This window comes from Aotus nancymaae, unplaced genomic scaffold, assembly GCF_030222135.1.
Source record: "Aotus nancymaae isolate 86718 unplaced genomic scaffold, 86718_ANA_hifiasm-v0.15.2.pri h1tg000059l, whole genome shotgun sequence".
NCBI classification, from domain to species: domain Eukaryota; kingdom Metazoa; phylum Chordata; class Mammalia; order Primates; family Aotidae; genus Aotus; species Aotus nancymaae.
Window position 1 is genome coordinate 8,805,860 of NW_026988473.1, and position 16,221 is coordinate 8,822,080.

A 16,221-nucleotide genomic window follows, 5' to 3' on the forward strand; every position below is an offset into this window, starting at 1 on the left:
TGGCGCGCGGCAGTCGAGACTCCAGTATCCCACATTGTCGGCGCCATCCACATTCTGGCGCCCTCCTGCAACCTCCCTGGAGACACGAGCCGGCCTTCGGTTAGAGGGCTTTGAACCTTCTAATCAAACAATCTTAGAAAAGAATTGCGGAACCTCTGCTCCGCTTTCTTGGGCTGGGCGCCATGGCTGCGGTGAGGGGGAAGGGAGGGTAAAAGAAACGAAGGGGGCGACGAGGAACTGGCGCAGTCCTTGCCCTGGTCTCAGTAAGCTCAGTCTCGATGGGAGACGTGGAAGCAGACACACCATTGGGCAGTAATGTTGTACAGACTCCAGGAAATAAAGACTGCAGTATCAAAGGGATAGGAGGCGGGTTAGGTTTCTTAGGCGTGGGGCGAGGCAGGCCCCCCAGACTCCAGCTGAATGGGGCGACTTAGTGGCCGGCGCCCTGGGGAAATAGGCCTGGCTGCATCCGGAGGGCTGACGAGACACGTGGGAAGTAAGGATGAACAGAGCGGGTGGGTTGCGGGAGCTTGGGAATCATTAGAGGAGTTATAGGGCCCTGGGATTTCAATGGGATTTACAGGACAGTGTGTGGCTAGCATATCCTAATCACTAGCTTCTCACCACAGGCTGGGAGGCAAATGGGACCCGTTTTATTACATCTCACTTGAAAACGGAGAGCCTGAGATTAAGAGAGGTGGTCAAACTGGCCCCCTCCAGACATCATATGGAGGCAGGGCTGGTGGGGAGATCACTCTGGCCAACTGGTGGGGTTGTACTCGGGGGCCAGATGGGGTCACTTTCCCGACATTCCCCAGTCCCCAACCTCCCCCACAGCATTTCCTGCTGGTGTCAGCCCTCAGCATCCTTCATTCACTCCACAAACTGCAGACATAAGACAGCAGGGCCTCTCTGCCTTTGAGTGGAAACAGACGTCCCAAACAAAAGCCTCCCATACAAGATAAGAGAGAATGAAGCAAGACCCCTGGAGAGTACGGTGACCTTGATGCCTGTCAAAGGTTGACTCAAATAAAACCAAGAACATTATTTTTTTCAAAACTGATGAACACACCATATAGATAACTTTAATGAACATTTGTAAAAGGCATGGCGCTCAGAGCAGGGAGTGATATCCGAAAGGGAGAACCAGGGAGTATCTCAGAGGGGAGACTTTGAAAGTTCAGGCCCTAAAAGGCAGCATGTATGGGTGGCCTGTGTGGGGTGGCTGAGAAGTCTGGACTGGCCAGGGCCTGGGGTCCCCAGCGGCTCCCAGCATAGCACTTGCCAGGGTAGGTCCTGAAAAAAACACAAAAACGTGTTGAAGACACATGGATGAATGCACTTTGAGGAATGACTCCGGTGAGGCCAGCAGTAGACGGGGCTCGAATTGGGAAAAACCCGAGCTGCCTCAGTAAGGGGGGAGAATGGAGGACTTGACTGTGACAGAGGCTTGGACATCTGTAAAGCAGGTGTGCTATGATCAGATCCATGGTGTAGAAAGAACTGCGGAGACTGGGGCTGGGATGTAGGGGAGAAACTGGGGAACAGGGATGAGTTCAAAGATGAGGGCGGTGCTTGAGGAGAGAGGAGGGGAGGTCTGAATTAAGAGAGAACTTTAGGGGGCTGACCCCACACCGGGCACTGCCTTGTGCCTCCCTGCCCTCTAATTTTTAAATTTTTTGTACATACGGCATCTCGCCATGCTGCCCAAGCTGGTCTTGAACTCCTGCTTCTGTCTTATCTCTTGCTCTCTCTACTTGGAGAGACTGATGAGACTATTTTCCCGGAGAAAACCCCATAGTGTCCATCCAACCCAAAGTCGCTTAGGAAAAGGGGTGATCTCAGGGGGGAATGAGGTTCCCATGGCTTCCCCCTGCCCCACAGAATCCCCCAAAAGCAGCACCAAGGACTGCAGCTTCCTGGGGACCTTGCCAGGACCTTGTTGTGATCATTGTACTGTAGTTGATCAGGGACAAAAGAGACCGGCCTGGGTGGCTTGGAGCCCAGACTCTTTCAGGCAGCCAAGTGGGTAAAAGGCTGGACCGGGTGGGGAGGTGCTTTGAGAGACGGGGCCAGGAGGGCTGGAGCCCATGCCACCCATTCAGCCCAATCCCCACTGAATGGATGAAGGAGGCTTTCCATCTTGTCCTCACAAGGAGTCTGAGGTCTGCTGGAAGACTCACAGGGTCTTAGGAGCAGAGACTGGCTAATCAGAGGGAGAGTGAAAGTGAAAGGCTTCCTTCAGCCATCCAGCAGCCAGCAGGGCCACTAGAGGGCCTGTGACACTGACACGAGCACCTGGCAGGCAAAGGACCAACAGAATACCTCTCCTGGCCTCTTCCATCTCTTCCTTTCCTTGGTTAAGTAATCTTTATCAACCAATCTTTTTTTTTTCTTTTTAATTTTTTTTTTTTTTAAATAAAGATGGGGTTTCACCATGATGGCCAGGCTGGTCTTGACCTCCTGACCTCAGGTGATCCACCCACCTCGGCCTCCCAAAGTGCTAGGATTATAGGCATGAGCCACCGCACCCAGCCTATCAACCAATCTTTAAAACATCTAAGCTGCGTCTTTCTCCAGCCATCATCCCTATTTTTCACGGTCCATTCATTGTCAAATTTTGTGAAAATTTCTCTCTTTGGGTCCATTTTTTTTTCTTTCTTTCCTTTCTTCCTTCCTTCCTTTTCAAGGCAGGATCTTGCTCTGTCACCCAGGGTGAGTGCAGTAGCACAGTCACGGCTCACTGTAGCCTCAACTTCCCAGGCTCAAGCCATCCTCCCACCTTAGCTTCCCTAGTAGCTGGGACTACAGGCATGCACCATCATGCCTGGCTAATTTTCTACGTTTTTGTAGAGATGGGGGTCTCACTATGTTGCCCAGTCTGGTATTGAACTTCTGGACTCAAGCCTCCCACCTTGGCCTCCCAAAGTGTTGGGATTACAGGTGTGAGCCACGGTGCCTGGCCTCTGGGCCTACTTTCTATCTCAACCATTTATCAGATCATTGCAATCTTCTCTGATTTTAATAGTAAAGATAACGATCCTTCTGACTGGCTTATCAATCTAGGTGTGCGAAGGACTTTCAAATAATGGAGAAAAGCATTTGCATGCTATCTGTGGCTGAGGAAGCATTCAGTAGGTGGTGATTCTTATCCTTCTTCCTCTTAGCCTCATCCTCACTACGAGGCATAAGGTAGGTATTATTACTCTGTCTTTCCAGATGAAGACACTGGCGCTCATGGAGATAAGTCTGGCCCCTCCATCTGCCCATCATCGATCGAGTCTTGGAACACAAACCCCAGACCCTGAAGGCAGCCCTCTTGGCCTGCTCCCATCAAGCCTCCTGGAACCCTCTCTGAAAGGTCAGCAAGTCCAGCCGTGCCTTCTCAGACCTCTTCAAGGCATCCACCCACCTGACATCCTGAAATGCCATGCTTTCGGATTCTCTGACGAGGCACGGTCCCCAGTCTGCTGCTGGACCATCCTCTTCCTGCCTCCTCCCCTTGTTTCGTTTCCTCTGCCTCCTCCCCTCCAAATGCTCTGGGCCCTTGGCTCGCTCCGTGTTTTCTCCTTAGGGGAGATGACTGCATCGGGGATGATGCGGCTCAAGTGGACATCCACAGCCCTTTCCCAGAGCCAGAGTACATTTCCAGTCAGCTCTTGCACATGCAAAACTGAGCCTCCTGCTAGCAGCTCAAAGACAACACGGCCTTCTCGGGGCAAGGGAGAGGTCGCACCAGATGTGCTCTCGGACCTATCCAGGTCTAACCCTCACTGTTTCTGGCCCCAAACTGACATCATCATCATCCCTTCCAAAAATCGGCCCTTCCTTTTAACTCCTTCATTTCTTTTTTTTTTTTTTTTTTTCTTTTTCGAGATGGAGTTTCACTCTTGTTACCCAGGCTGGAGTGCAATGGCGTGATCTCGGCTCACCGCAACCTCCGCTTCCTGGGTTCAAGCAATTCTCCTGCCTCAGCCTCCTGAGTAGCTGGGACTACAGGCTGTGCCACCATGCCCAGCTAGTTTTTGTATTTTGAGTAGAGACAGGGTTTCACCATGTTGACCAGGATGATCTCGATCTCTTGACCTCATGATCCACCCACCTCGGCCTCCCAAAGTGCTGGGATTATAGGCGTGAGCCACCGCGCCCGGCCAACTCCTTCATTTCTATTCCTGGTACCACTGTTCCTCCTGTGACTTGGTCTCAGAATTCCAGAATGTCTTTTGCTGCTTCTCATCTCCTGCCTTCCACCCCTGAAAAAAAATTGTCATGTTCAGCAGATTGTACCCCCAATGGTGTTTTCTTCTGCCTCCGCTGCCACCTGCGCTGGCAGAGGCTCCCTGACAGCTGGTGGTTGCACCCACTGCTACAGGGTCATCTTACTGAGGCCAGAGCTCACTGTCCCCAAATTTTCAATGGTTCCTTGTGGCCTAGAGACTCAGTAGGGATGGGGGAGGAAGGAAAATGCACTGGAGGAGAGCCGCGGAAGCAGCGGCACCGTTTCTGCCCCTCCCTGCTGGCTCCTAAAGGCCCCTTGGGGAAAGAGCCCTGGAATAGAAACCCGAAGACATAAACTCTAGTCCTGGCTCTGCAGCCACCCAGCTTTGAAATCAGTTTCATGTCCGGTCAAATCAGATGATTAGATTAGATGCTAAGTTTCGGTCAGCTCCAACCTGATAAATATGTGTGGATGCCATATCTATAGATAGGTGTGGGCATCATTTAACTTGCATCACACCAACTTTAAAAGTGCTTTTTCTATCAGTTATTTCAAATGATTGTCACAACAGCCCTTTGGGGCAAGCAGGATGTGTATGTATCGCTTTTTTACAAATGGGGAAACTGAGCATCGAACAGGTTAAATGAGTAGCCGGAAGTAACCCTAGTTAGAGAACAGAGTATACTTTGGGATCAGACCTAAAAAGTCAAACTCCAATGACTTAACTTTGCAGAGCTTCAATTTCCCTGATATAAAATGAGGCTCATCAAGTAGTGCCCACTTCTCCTATGTTGCCTCCTTTGGGTCACACCACGTTTGGGCACCAGCAGGGAGAGTCAGCCGTGCCGCAAATCAAAGGCTGGGAGGTGGGGGCTGGATGCTAGCTTGCCAAGACCCTCAACCCAAGAGGGTCTCTCAACACTACCTCAAGCAAATCATGGCCTCCTGATGCTGTGTCTCTCAGCAAACACTAAGGTGAGAGGAGGGGACCCAGATACAGCAAAGGGGGATCACAGCGGGATCCCCCAGGGTCTGGGCTCTGAGACCCTTTGGAGCTCTTTGACCCAGTAAGCCTCACCCTCAAATGCTCAAATTTTCTTGTGGTGTTGGATCAGGTCTTATCATGCATATTTGTCTTGGCTGTTATCACGAAGGCACTGACCTCAGCTCTGTGAGAGGACAGATGTTTTCGGAGTCAAGTTGGCGTATGGCCAACTTTAAGAGGCTAGGGAGGGGCAGAGGAGGCACTACCAAGGCAAGAGAGCCTGTGGCAGCCATGGGGCAGCACTGAAGCAGAGGAGGAATATGGTCGAGGTGTTGGCTGGGCAGGAGCCCTCAGAAATACACAGTCGGAGGCACTGGCCAAGAGGCCACAGGGTAGGAGTGCTCTACCTTGGGGCAGAGAGCAGCCTGGTAACTCTCTGCTTGACCTTAAGTCAAGGAAACTGAAGCCCAGAGATTGGCTTATCCAAGTCATACAGTGGGAAATCTGAGAGGTTTCCTATTTCTAAGACTAGGATGGTCTAAGCGTCTGGATCCACCCTCTCACCGAAAACACATAAAAATCCTCGATAAAATATATAAAGCATCACTGAAATGCAGCAGTCATGAATTGCTTCATCTGTGCAAAGGTTTATCAGATTTGGTCGACCTGTCCCTGTGCTAATGAGCAGTATCCCTCACCTTTGGGTCTTGCCCCCGGGGGCGATGACACCCTACCCTGGCACACCACTTAATGTCATCTCCATCTGAAGGCCAAGTGGAGCAGGGGCAACCAGATGACAGCACACTGATGTAAGAAGGTCGCCGCATGGGGACGGGGTAGGCTCAAGTACACTGCCCTCGTTTGCCTGCTTGGCTCTTCTCTTTCTTGTAAATAAAATGGTTTTGAGTAGATAGCCTCTTAATTCCTCTCTCATCTGTGATTCTGCTTTCTCCAAGGGTGGTAGGTTGCTTCAAGCTCAAGGCTTAGGCGGTCAGCGTGCGCTCCAGTGCTGGCTTCTAGAAGGAACGTCCTGCAGTCTGGAGGTCTCTGAGTCATCTGGGAACGCTGTCTGGACTGGTACCGGCAGACTGGCAAACACTAGAGAGCTTCCTGCCTGCAGGAGTCTGTCCCAGAGCAAAAGACGCTTCTGGTCTCATGTCTCCTCACCTCCTGTCCCTGGCCCTGACCCCAGGTGTGGCGCAGGGAGGGTCCTCCTTATCCATCTCTGCCATTGCTCTAAGCCCTCAATGTCAAACCTACACCTCTCACACCCTCAAAGAGATCCCCAGATCTGCCAGGTCAACTCCTCCCGCTAATTGTCTCAAAAGTATTTCCCCCCACCAGCCCTAGGCACTGCCCAGGTCCAACCATCTGCATGTTCCTGCCAGAGTTCTGCACCCAGAATTGAAGAACCTTGGTGGTCTGGCGCCTACCTCACTTTCCTGGCTCTTTTCTTTCCTCCAGTCATCCTTCCCTCCGGCCATGCAGGGTGGCTCACGGTTTCCCACGCATGGCCATGGTCTGCCAGTCCTCCTGGCTCTTGGTCCGTGCTCATCTCCTGGCCAGAGTGCCCTTCCCCACCTTCACTGCCTGAAACTACTACTCCACCTTAAGATCCAGCTGGTGATTGGCCTCCACTGTGGCCAAGTCAAAGCACTTTTTTTTTTTTTGAGATGGAGTCTCATTCTGTTTCCCAGGCTGGAGTGCTGTGGTGTGATCTCGGCTCACTGCAACCTCCACCTCCTGGGTTCAAGCAATTCTTCTGCCGCAGCCTCCTAAGCAGCTGGGATTATAGGTACACACCACCATGCCAGGCTAACTTTTGTATTTTTGGTAGAGACAGGGTTTCTCCATGTTGGTCAGGCTCGTCTCGAACTTCTGACCTTGTGATCCACCTGCCTCAGCCTCCCAAAGTGCCGGGATTACAGGTGTGAGCCACCGCACCCAGCCGCACTTCTTCTATACATGGCATAGCATTACGTGTGCATCTCCCTCCACCAGCCAGCCAGTAAGTTCCCTGTGAGAAGAGGCCGAGTCTTATCAGCGTGGAGTCCTTGGTGTGGGCCACGTGCTGGATGCAGATTAAACATTTGTGGAATTCAACTCCAGAGAGAGCTCTGGGGAAAGTCTGAGCAAGGGGCCTCACACCTGAGCAGTGGATGCATCCTGCGTTGTGACCCTGTGGCTGGGCTGAGCTTCCAGACTCTGGGAGTAAACGTGGTGCAGTGGTGTAGTGGAAAGTCATGCCCTCCGGTTAAAAGAGCCCCCTCCAACCACCCCACATCACATTCCAGCTTTGCCTCTCAACGGCTTACTGCATGCCCTGGGACAAGTCACTTCATTCATTCATTGGTATATTTGTTCAGCATTTAATGGGCATTGTGGTGGCTTTGTAGTGTCAACTTAGCTAAGCTGAACTACATTGCCCAGAATTCCTTTGCCTAGAGGGTAGTGGGTTGGCAGAGGGGTGCGGGAGAGAAATGTTCACAAGATTTGGAAAGTGGAAGGACAGCACAGCCGTTTTTGCTGTGCTCTGAGGCTGTGCAGGGCAGGCGCGCAGCACCTCCCCTAAGCCGTTGCTGAACGCTGGCTTATCATGTTGACCCGGAGCAGCTGCAGGCCCACAGGTCATCCAGCTCCTGGACGAGGTGTGTGGCTCTGGAATGAAGATCCCCAGTTTGTCCCTCAGGGCCCTGGCATCATGGAGACTGCAGGTAGTGAGAGCCAGATACCGTTCCGGTTTGTTCTTTATCTTTCCCACTTCACATCCAGCCTCTCTCCCTGAGCCGGCCCAGCTGACCTCGGGCCCAGCAGAGACACAGAGATAACCCCTTACACGGACCAACCAACCATCTCCCACCATCGAGGAGTTCTGACCCCTGGAAGAAACCCCTTATTCTCTATGGCTCACTGGAGCTCGGCTTCTGATGGAACCGCAGTGGATCCTCTGTGACAGGAACCCTCCTCGTCCACGGAGATGGGAAAATAAGCAAGGCGTCCCCCTGCTGGGGTCAGGTTTCTCATTTTTACCAGGAGGGTGGAGGCAGGACTGGATGATCTGTAAGGTTCTCAACTGCTCTGTCAAGGGCGTGATTGGACAAGCCCCCAAGTGAAAGGCACATGGAGCCACTGTCTGCACACCCATGGCTCAGGAAACCGCTGCTCCTGGGACAGGACAGCAAGAGTCAAGAAGCCACCCGGAGTCCGGCTGCGGCGGCTCACACCTGTGATCCCAGCACTTTGGGAGGCTGAGGTGGGCAGATCACCTGAGGTCAGGAGTTCCGGACCAGCCTGACCAACATGGTGCAACCCTATCTGTACTACAAATACAAAATTTAGCTAGGTGTGGCGGCAGGCGCCTGTAATCCCAGCCACTCAGGAGGCTGAGGCAGGAGAATCACCTGAACCTGGGAGGCGGAGGTTGCATTGAGGTCACACCACTTCACCTGCACTCCAGCCTGGGCAGCAAAGTGAGATTCCATCTCAAAAAAAAAAAGCCACCAGGAGCCAGGCTTTGATGACCTTGAGCCTGCGTCTGCCCCAGGACTAAAGAGAGACCTTTGGGCTCTGACCACCAGTCAGTTTAGCCAAACAACCACTTGTTATTTTTCTTTCCATTAATCCTGAGGTCAAAGACCTTCCATGCTCTGTGCAGGAAGCAGGAGGTTTGCAACCTCTATACTGTGCTTTTAAAACTCTATCAGTAGGGAAGGAATAGCTTATTAAAAAAAAATCCAATCCATCACAGACGGACACTTTCTTAAAATACAACAAAAATGAATCATTAGAAAAGTAAAATGGAAAAAAAAATACCTGAACCCAGATTTATTTTCAGACAGAGTTTTGCACTTGTCGCCCAGGCTGGAGTGCAGTGGTGCGATCTCGGCTCACTGCAACCTCCACCTCCCAGGTTCAAGCGATACCCTTGCCTCGGCCTCCCAAGTAGCTGGGATTACAGGCATGTGCCACCAAGCCCGGCTAATTTTGTATTTTTAGTAGAGGCAGGGTTTCACCATGTTGGCTAGGCTGATCTCTAACTTCTAACCTCAGGTGATCCGCCAACCTTGGCCTCCCAAAGTGCACACCGATGGCTTAGGAAACCGCTATTCCTGGCACGGAACACAAAGTGTCAAGAAGTCAAGAAGCCACCTGGAGGCCGGGCACGGTGACTCACACCCGTAATGTCAGCACTTTGGGAGGCCAAGGCGGGCAGATCAACTGAGGTCAGGAGTTCCAGACCAGCCTGGCCAACACGGTGAAACCCTATCTCTACTAAAAATACAAAAATTAGGCGTGGTGGCGTGAGCCACTGCACCCAGCCTCAGATTTTTTTTTTTTTAATTAGAGCTAATAGGCATTAAATTGCACCATGAAATCACTAGACACATTTCTAACTGCTTACTCTCAGCTCTTGCACTTACCTCACCACGAACTGGTCACCGACAATCTGTGGAAAGTGCTGATGTGTGGACCACACTCCAAGTAGGACACCCAAGGGGCGGGCCTGGCTCCCTCACGTGCAGGCACTGCGGGCAGGTTTTTTACATTCTGGTGCAGAACGAAGAACATAGGCCTTGAATCTCTCACCCTGTGACCTTGCTCCAAGACCAAACCTCTCTGGGTCTCCAGTTTGGCATCTACAAAGTAGGGCACAGGTGGACCGCTGGTGATGTAAGTGACAGCACATTGTACATGCTTTCCATCACGTGGTGGAGACCAGCGGAGTCTGCACTGGCAGCTGGCTGTGGCTGCCGATTGGTGGTTGGTAAAAGGGCTCTGCAAGGAGCAGATTCTGGGAGTCCCAGGAGCAGGGACAAAGAATGATCATTGTCATATGTCTCTGAGACTAAGGAAGGCCACCCGTGCTTTCTCCAGGCCCATAGACACAGAAGGGGACAGAGCGGAGAAGGGAATATACCTCCTTTCTTGGAGGCGCACAGCACGGTTTGGGGCAGTGAGGTCTACAGGAAACTGGTGCCTTTAGCTCGCCAAAGCTTCTGCTACTTTGGGAGTGTGGATTGGCTGGGAAGAATGGGGGCCTCTGCAGTGCTTGCTAGTGGGGGCAGCAGTGAGGTGCATTCTTAAAGGAGACCACAGTGGGCATGTTGGTGACCCCAGATGAGATACTCTCTGCGGGCCCCCGTTATAACTGGGGAAGCCTTTAAACTATAGTTTGCCTTCTCAATGGGGTAGTATCACCCCCAGAGAGGGGGGAAAGTCTTGTTCTTTTAATATATAAAACACAGGCTGGGTGTGGTGGCTCACTCCTGTAATCTCAGCACTTTGAGAGGGCGAGGCGGGCGGATCACAAGGTCAGGAGTTCAAGACCAGACTGGCCAACATGGTGAAACCTTGTCTCTACTAAAGATACAAAAATTAGCTGGATGTAGTGGCACGTGCCTGTAATCCCAGCTACTCAGGAGGCTGAGGCAGGAGAATCACTTGAACCCGCGAGGCGGACGTTGCAGTGAGCTGAGATCCCGCCACTGCACTCTAGCCTGAGTGACAGAGCAAGACTCTATCTCAAAAACAAAACAAAACAAAACACACATACACACACACGCACACACACACTCAGAGAGATATGCATACAGTATGTAAACCAGTATATGGCATATCTGTGGCTATAACATTTCAAAGGGGGTGGTTGCGATTACTGAGGAAAATGTCTTAAATGCTCCTTAGGGGTAGAATAATGGAAAACGCGTAGAAACACTCATCTAGAAGGTCTAAAGTCTGCTCTTTGAAATTCATTCACAGGTGCCGTTGTGAGCTCACCAGCTCCCTCCTGCCCCCCACCCCGCCCACCTGCCCCGCTGCAAACAGCACAGGAGTCTGCCATCTCTCCCCTGCCCGCTGTGCTTCCGTACCAGGCTGGTCTCTTCCGAAGTCCTGATCTGTCCACAAGTTGCTCCTCAGCTTCCTGTTATCTCTGAGCCATCTGAAGAAGCTGCAAGCTCACTCCAGGCGCTGAATGAGAGGATCCGGGAGATCTGGTGCAGACCGTGTTTAGCCCTAATGAGCAAATCCCTCCTCTGATCGTGCCAGCTTCCAGAACAGTACTCCAAGACTGTGGTTATTCTGGACACATTGACTGAATGGGGAGCTCTTCCCTTCCTGGTCCCTGTCTCAGTGGTCCATGAAGAGAGCCTGGCAGCAGTAGCACCAGCAACCTTCCTTTCCCTCCCCACCTCTCTCTTGTAACCTCTTGATAATCCTCTGGCTTCCACTCGTAGCCTGCTGCATTCAGCTCAGGGGACCTTGAAATATAGGTTGGGTCCTGTCATTCCCCAGCTTAAAACTTTCCTGTTGTACTGAGGATGCTCCTGACGCCTCAGGTCAAGGTTCCTTGCTGGTTTTGAAAAGTCAGGTTCTTTCCTGTTTCATAGACCTTGCCCAGACGGTTGCCTCTGCCTGAAATGTCCCTCCTCTCCTCCAACTCATATCTGGCTCAAAAGTCTTATCTAAGGTGAGTTTTCCCTAACCACTTTTTATTGTAATAAAACCGACCACTTTTTATTTTCCGCCACTCTGTTTGTTCTCTTCATACATACGTTTGTTTGCTGATGGATTTATTGTCTTTCTTCCCACTGGAAAGGCTGGAAACTTCCTGAGGCCAGAACCTGGTCCACCTTGCTCACTGCTATATACTCAGCCCCTTGCAGAGAGCCCAGAACATAGTAGGCATTTAATAATTATTGATTATTTTTATAACCTGCAGCAAACGTGCTGCAGGAAGGAGTGAGCTGGTACCAACATATATGGGAATGGTCAAGGAACTGGAAAACTGTCTCCCACTGGGCCTGCCACCCACACCCAAACCCAGCACTGCTATTAAGGATCCACATGGGCCGGTGGCAAGAGGGGGCTGAGGTCAGAGAGGGTGCAGCCCAATATTTTCCAAGGTATAGGCTCGAGGGACCCTGGAGGTCTTCATATTTTTTTCTAATCCACAAAGCCTGTTGGAAATTAACTCTGAGGTTAATTTCAAGTGTCTACCACCTCCTTGGTAGACCTGCTCTATGAGCAGGTAAGAAGGGTGCTTCCTCCTCTGCCCGCCCTAGTGAACGTGGCCCAAAGGCTGGACGGGGGGAAGAGAAGGCTTAGTCACCACTTTTGCAGCGCCAGCAATGCGAGCCGCACTGATACTTTTCTAGTGTGCTTTTCATTTTCAAGGAACTAGCATGACTTCTATACAATTTCCACGAAAAATGTCTTCTCCACCTGACTCCACCATGCTAATTCATTGTGCTATTTGTAACACCAGTGGGTTTGTATTTTCAAGGAATTGTCACGTCTCTAATCTTCCTGATTCAGTTAGCTTAATCACCCAAGCTGTGCTCTGAGGGAGAAAGTAGAAAGAAAGAATGTCAAATAACTAGCGTATAGTAGAGCTGTGCTTTTGCGTATTTTATCTCACTGATGATAGTCACTACCTGAGAAGTAGTTCATATTATTTCCATTTTACATAAGAGGTAACATAGACTTGGGGACAATAAGTTGTTTCTCAAAAACCACAAAGGTATTAACTGAAAAGCCATTAAAAGTTTTTCAAAAGAACAGGTCGTATTTTTCTGTCTTAAGGATATATGATAAAAGATTTGGATTAAATGTTACATCCGCTGCACAATCTATGATTAAGAAGAGATTTCCTTAGAAAAGACTGAATGTTAAGAAAATCAAATGACATCTGTTTATCAGCCAGCAAATGAGTACTGGGAGATCCTGACTGCAGGGAAGTGAGAGTCGAGATATTTCTGTGACACAGAATGAAAACCTCACTGGACCAGGAGGCCTGAGTTCAGCTCCGGTCTCGTTTTTCACACACGATGTACCTTTCACCATCCCCTTCACTTCTCTGAGCCTCAGTTTCTTCAACAATAAAACAAAGAGGTTGAACTCTATGTCACTTACAAAGTTCCTTCTTGCTCGAATGTTCTATGAGTGAATGATTCATCTTCTCTGAGACTCACTTCATCCTTCCTGGACACAATACCATGTTTCCTGAATTCTTTTCTGACCGTCATTACCGTGTTTCCTGATGGCAAGTTATGAAAATTCAAGGTCCCCATTCCCTTCTCCAGCAAATGAGTATTACCTCCACAGCCAGCATTCTTTCTTTCATGTTACTCAGATTTCACTGGCTCCCACTCACCCTGCCTCCCCTTTCCTGCTGCTACCATGCTGGTCCAGGTTGCAGTTGCTTTCCAACTGGTGTCTCCCTCAGCGTCAGCTCTGGTCCAGCATGTGGATGCCACCAGACTGACCTCATCAAGAGACTGCAAAACTGTTCTCTTTGTTCTAAACTCTCAGTGACATCTCTGAAGCCATGGCCCTGCCCTCCAACCCCTCCCAAGTCTGGTCCCAATCCATCCTCTGTGCCTGTTAACTAATCCCTTGGAAACATGACTTCTCCTGGCCTCTTTCCTTGACCCTAAAAAAATGGAGAGTAGACCAGGTGACATGGCTGATGCCTGTAACTCCAGCACTTTGGGAGGCTGAGGCAGGCAGATCACAAGGTCAGGAGTTAGAGACCAGCCTGGCCACTGTGGCAAAACCCCGTCTTTACTAAAAATACAAAAATTAGCCAGGCGTGGTGGCGGGCACCTGTAGTCCCAGCTACTCAGGAGGCTGAGGCAAGAGAATCGCCTGAACCCAGGAGGTGGAGGTTGCAGTGAGCCAAGATCATGCCACTGCACTCCAGCCTGGGCGACAGAGCAAGACTATGTCTCTAAAAAAAAAAATGGAGAATAGATAAAGTCCTGCTCAAAGTCCCCTTTGACTGAGAATTCCCTAACGCTACCATGGCCAGGCTCTCATTTGTCAGCGGCCCCTAGCCTTTCCAGCCTCTGCCTGCTTACTGCTCTGTCTGGAATGTCTTGGGAGAAACTGAAGGTATGACTGGTAGAGAGAGTGGAGGGTCTCGGCCCATGATCTCGGCTAGTTCTATGATTCTGGGTATGGCATTTAACTTCTTAAGCCTGTCTCTTCAATTATGAAAAAGGGAAAGTCATCCTTTTCCTGTCTCCCTTACAGATTTGTTGAGAAGATCCAATGAAGGAATGAGTATTAAAGTAATGCTTCCTTCTTTTCTTCTAAAACCATCAATGCCTTACACCAGACGCTTTCCTGGGCACTAGGTATGTTGTGGTAAACTGGGCAGATTTGGATAGCTCTGCCCTACACTGCAAACTCTTCTTGGTCTCTGCGCTCAAGAAGAGTTTGCAGTGTAGGCCAGAGCTATCCAATGGCGCTTTCTGGGAGGTAGAAATACAGTAGCCACTAATCACTGTGGCTACTGAGCATTTGAAACATAGCGAGTATGACAGGGTTTTAAATTTTTTAACTAATTTTAAAGGGTTTTGATTTTTAACTAATTTCATTTTAAGTAAGCACGAGAGGGTAGTGGCTACCATATTGCATGGTCCAGGCCTGGACATTTAGTGAGCAAAAGAGGTATTAAAAAGAAGTTAATGAGAAGTCCTAGCCAGAGCAATTAGGCAAGAGAGAGAAATAAAGGGCATCCAAATTGGAAAAGAAGAAGTCAAACTAGCTCTGTTTGCTGATGATATGATCTTGTATATAGAAAACCTTAAAGACGGCCGGGCACGGTGGCTCACGCCTGTAATTCTAGCACTTTGGGAGGCCAAGGTGGGTGGATCACCTGAGGTCAGGAGTTCATGACCAGCCTGGCCATCATGGTGAAACTCCATCTTTAAAAAAAAAAGAAAACCTTAAAGACTGCTCCAAAGGATTCCCAGGTTTGATAAATGAATTCAGTAGTCTCAGGTTACAAATCAATGTACACAGACCAGTAGCACTACTATAGGACCACAGCAATCAAGCTGAGAATCAAATCAGGAACTCAATCTCTTTTACAATAGCTTCCAAAAAAATACCTAGGGATATACTTAATCAAGGAGGTGAAAGAGCTCTACAAGGAGAACTACAAAACACTGCTGAAAGAAACCACAGATGACATGGAAAAACGTTTCATTTCATGTGCATGGATTGGAAGGATCAACTTCGTGTAAATGACCATCCTGCCTAGAAGCAATCTACAGATTCAACGCAATTCCTATCAAAATGCCAATTTCATTTTCCACAGAACTGGGGGAAAAAATACCCTGAAATTCACATAGAACAACAACAGCAACAACAAAGCCCGAACAGCCAAAGCAATCCTAAGCAAACAGAACAAATTTGGAGGTATCGTATTACTTGACTTCAAATTATTCTACAAGGCTACAGTTACCAAGACAGACTGATACTGGTATAAAAGTAGACACATAGACCAATGGAATAGAATAGAGGATTCAGAAATACTTAAAACCAACTTATCTTCGACAAAGTACACAAAACCGCAAACTGGGGAAAGGACACCTTATTCAATAACTGATGCTGGGAAAACTGGATAGTCACATGTAGAAAAATGAAGCTGGATCCTTGTCTCTCAACACATACAAGAATTAACTCAAGATGGATTACAAACTTAAATCTAAGACCTGAAACCATAAAAATCCTATAGGAAACCCCAAGAAAAATTAATCTGGACATTGGCCTAGACAAAGAATTTGTGACTAAGACCCCAAAAGCAAATGCAACAAAAACAGAAATAAATAAATGGAACCGAATTGAACTAAAAAGCTTCTGGACAGCAAAAGAAATGATTAACCGAGTGAACAGACAACTCAAAGAGTAGGAGAAAGTATTTGCAAACTATGCATCTGACAAAGGACTAATATACAGAATCTACAGGGACCCAAATCAGCAAGTAAACACATAATCCCGCTTAAAAAGTGGAAAAATGGCATGAATAGACATTTCTCAAAAGAAGATATACAAACATCAAACACATGAAATGTGCTCAACATCACTAATCATTGGGGAAATGCAAATTAAAAACACAATGAGATATCACCTTACCCCAGTCAGAATGGCCATTATTAAAAACTAAAAAAAAAAAAAAATCGCTGGATGCAGTGGCTCATGCCTGTAATCCCAGCTCTTTGGGAGG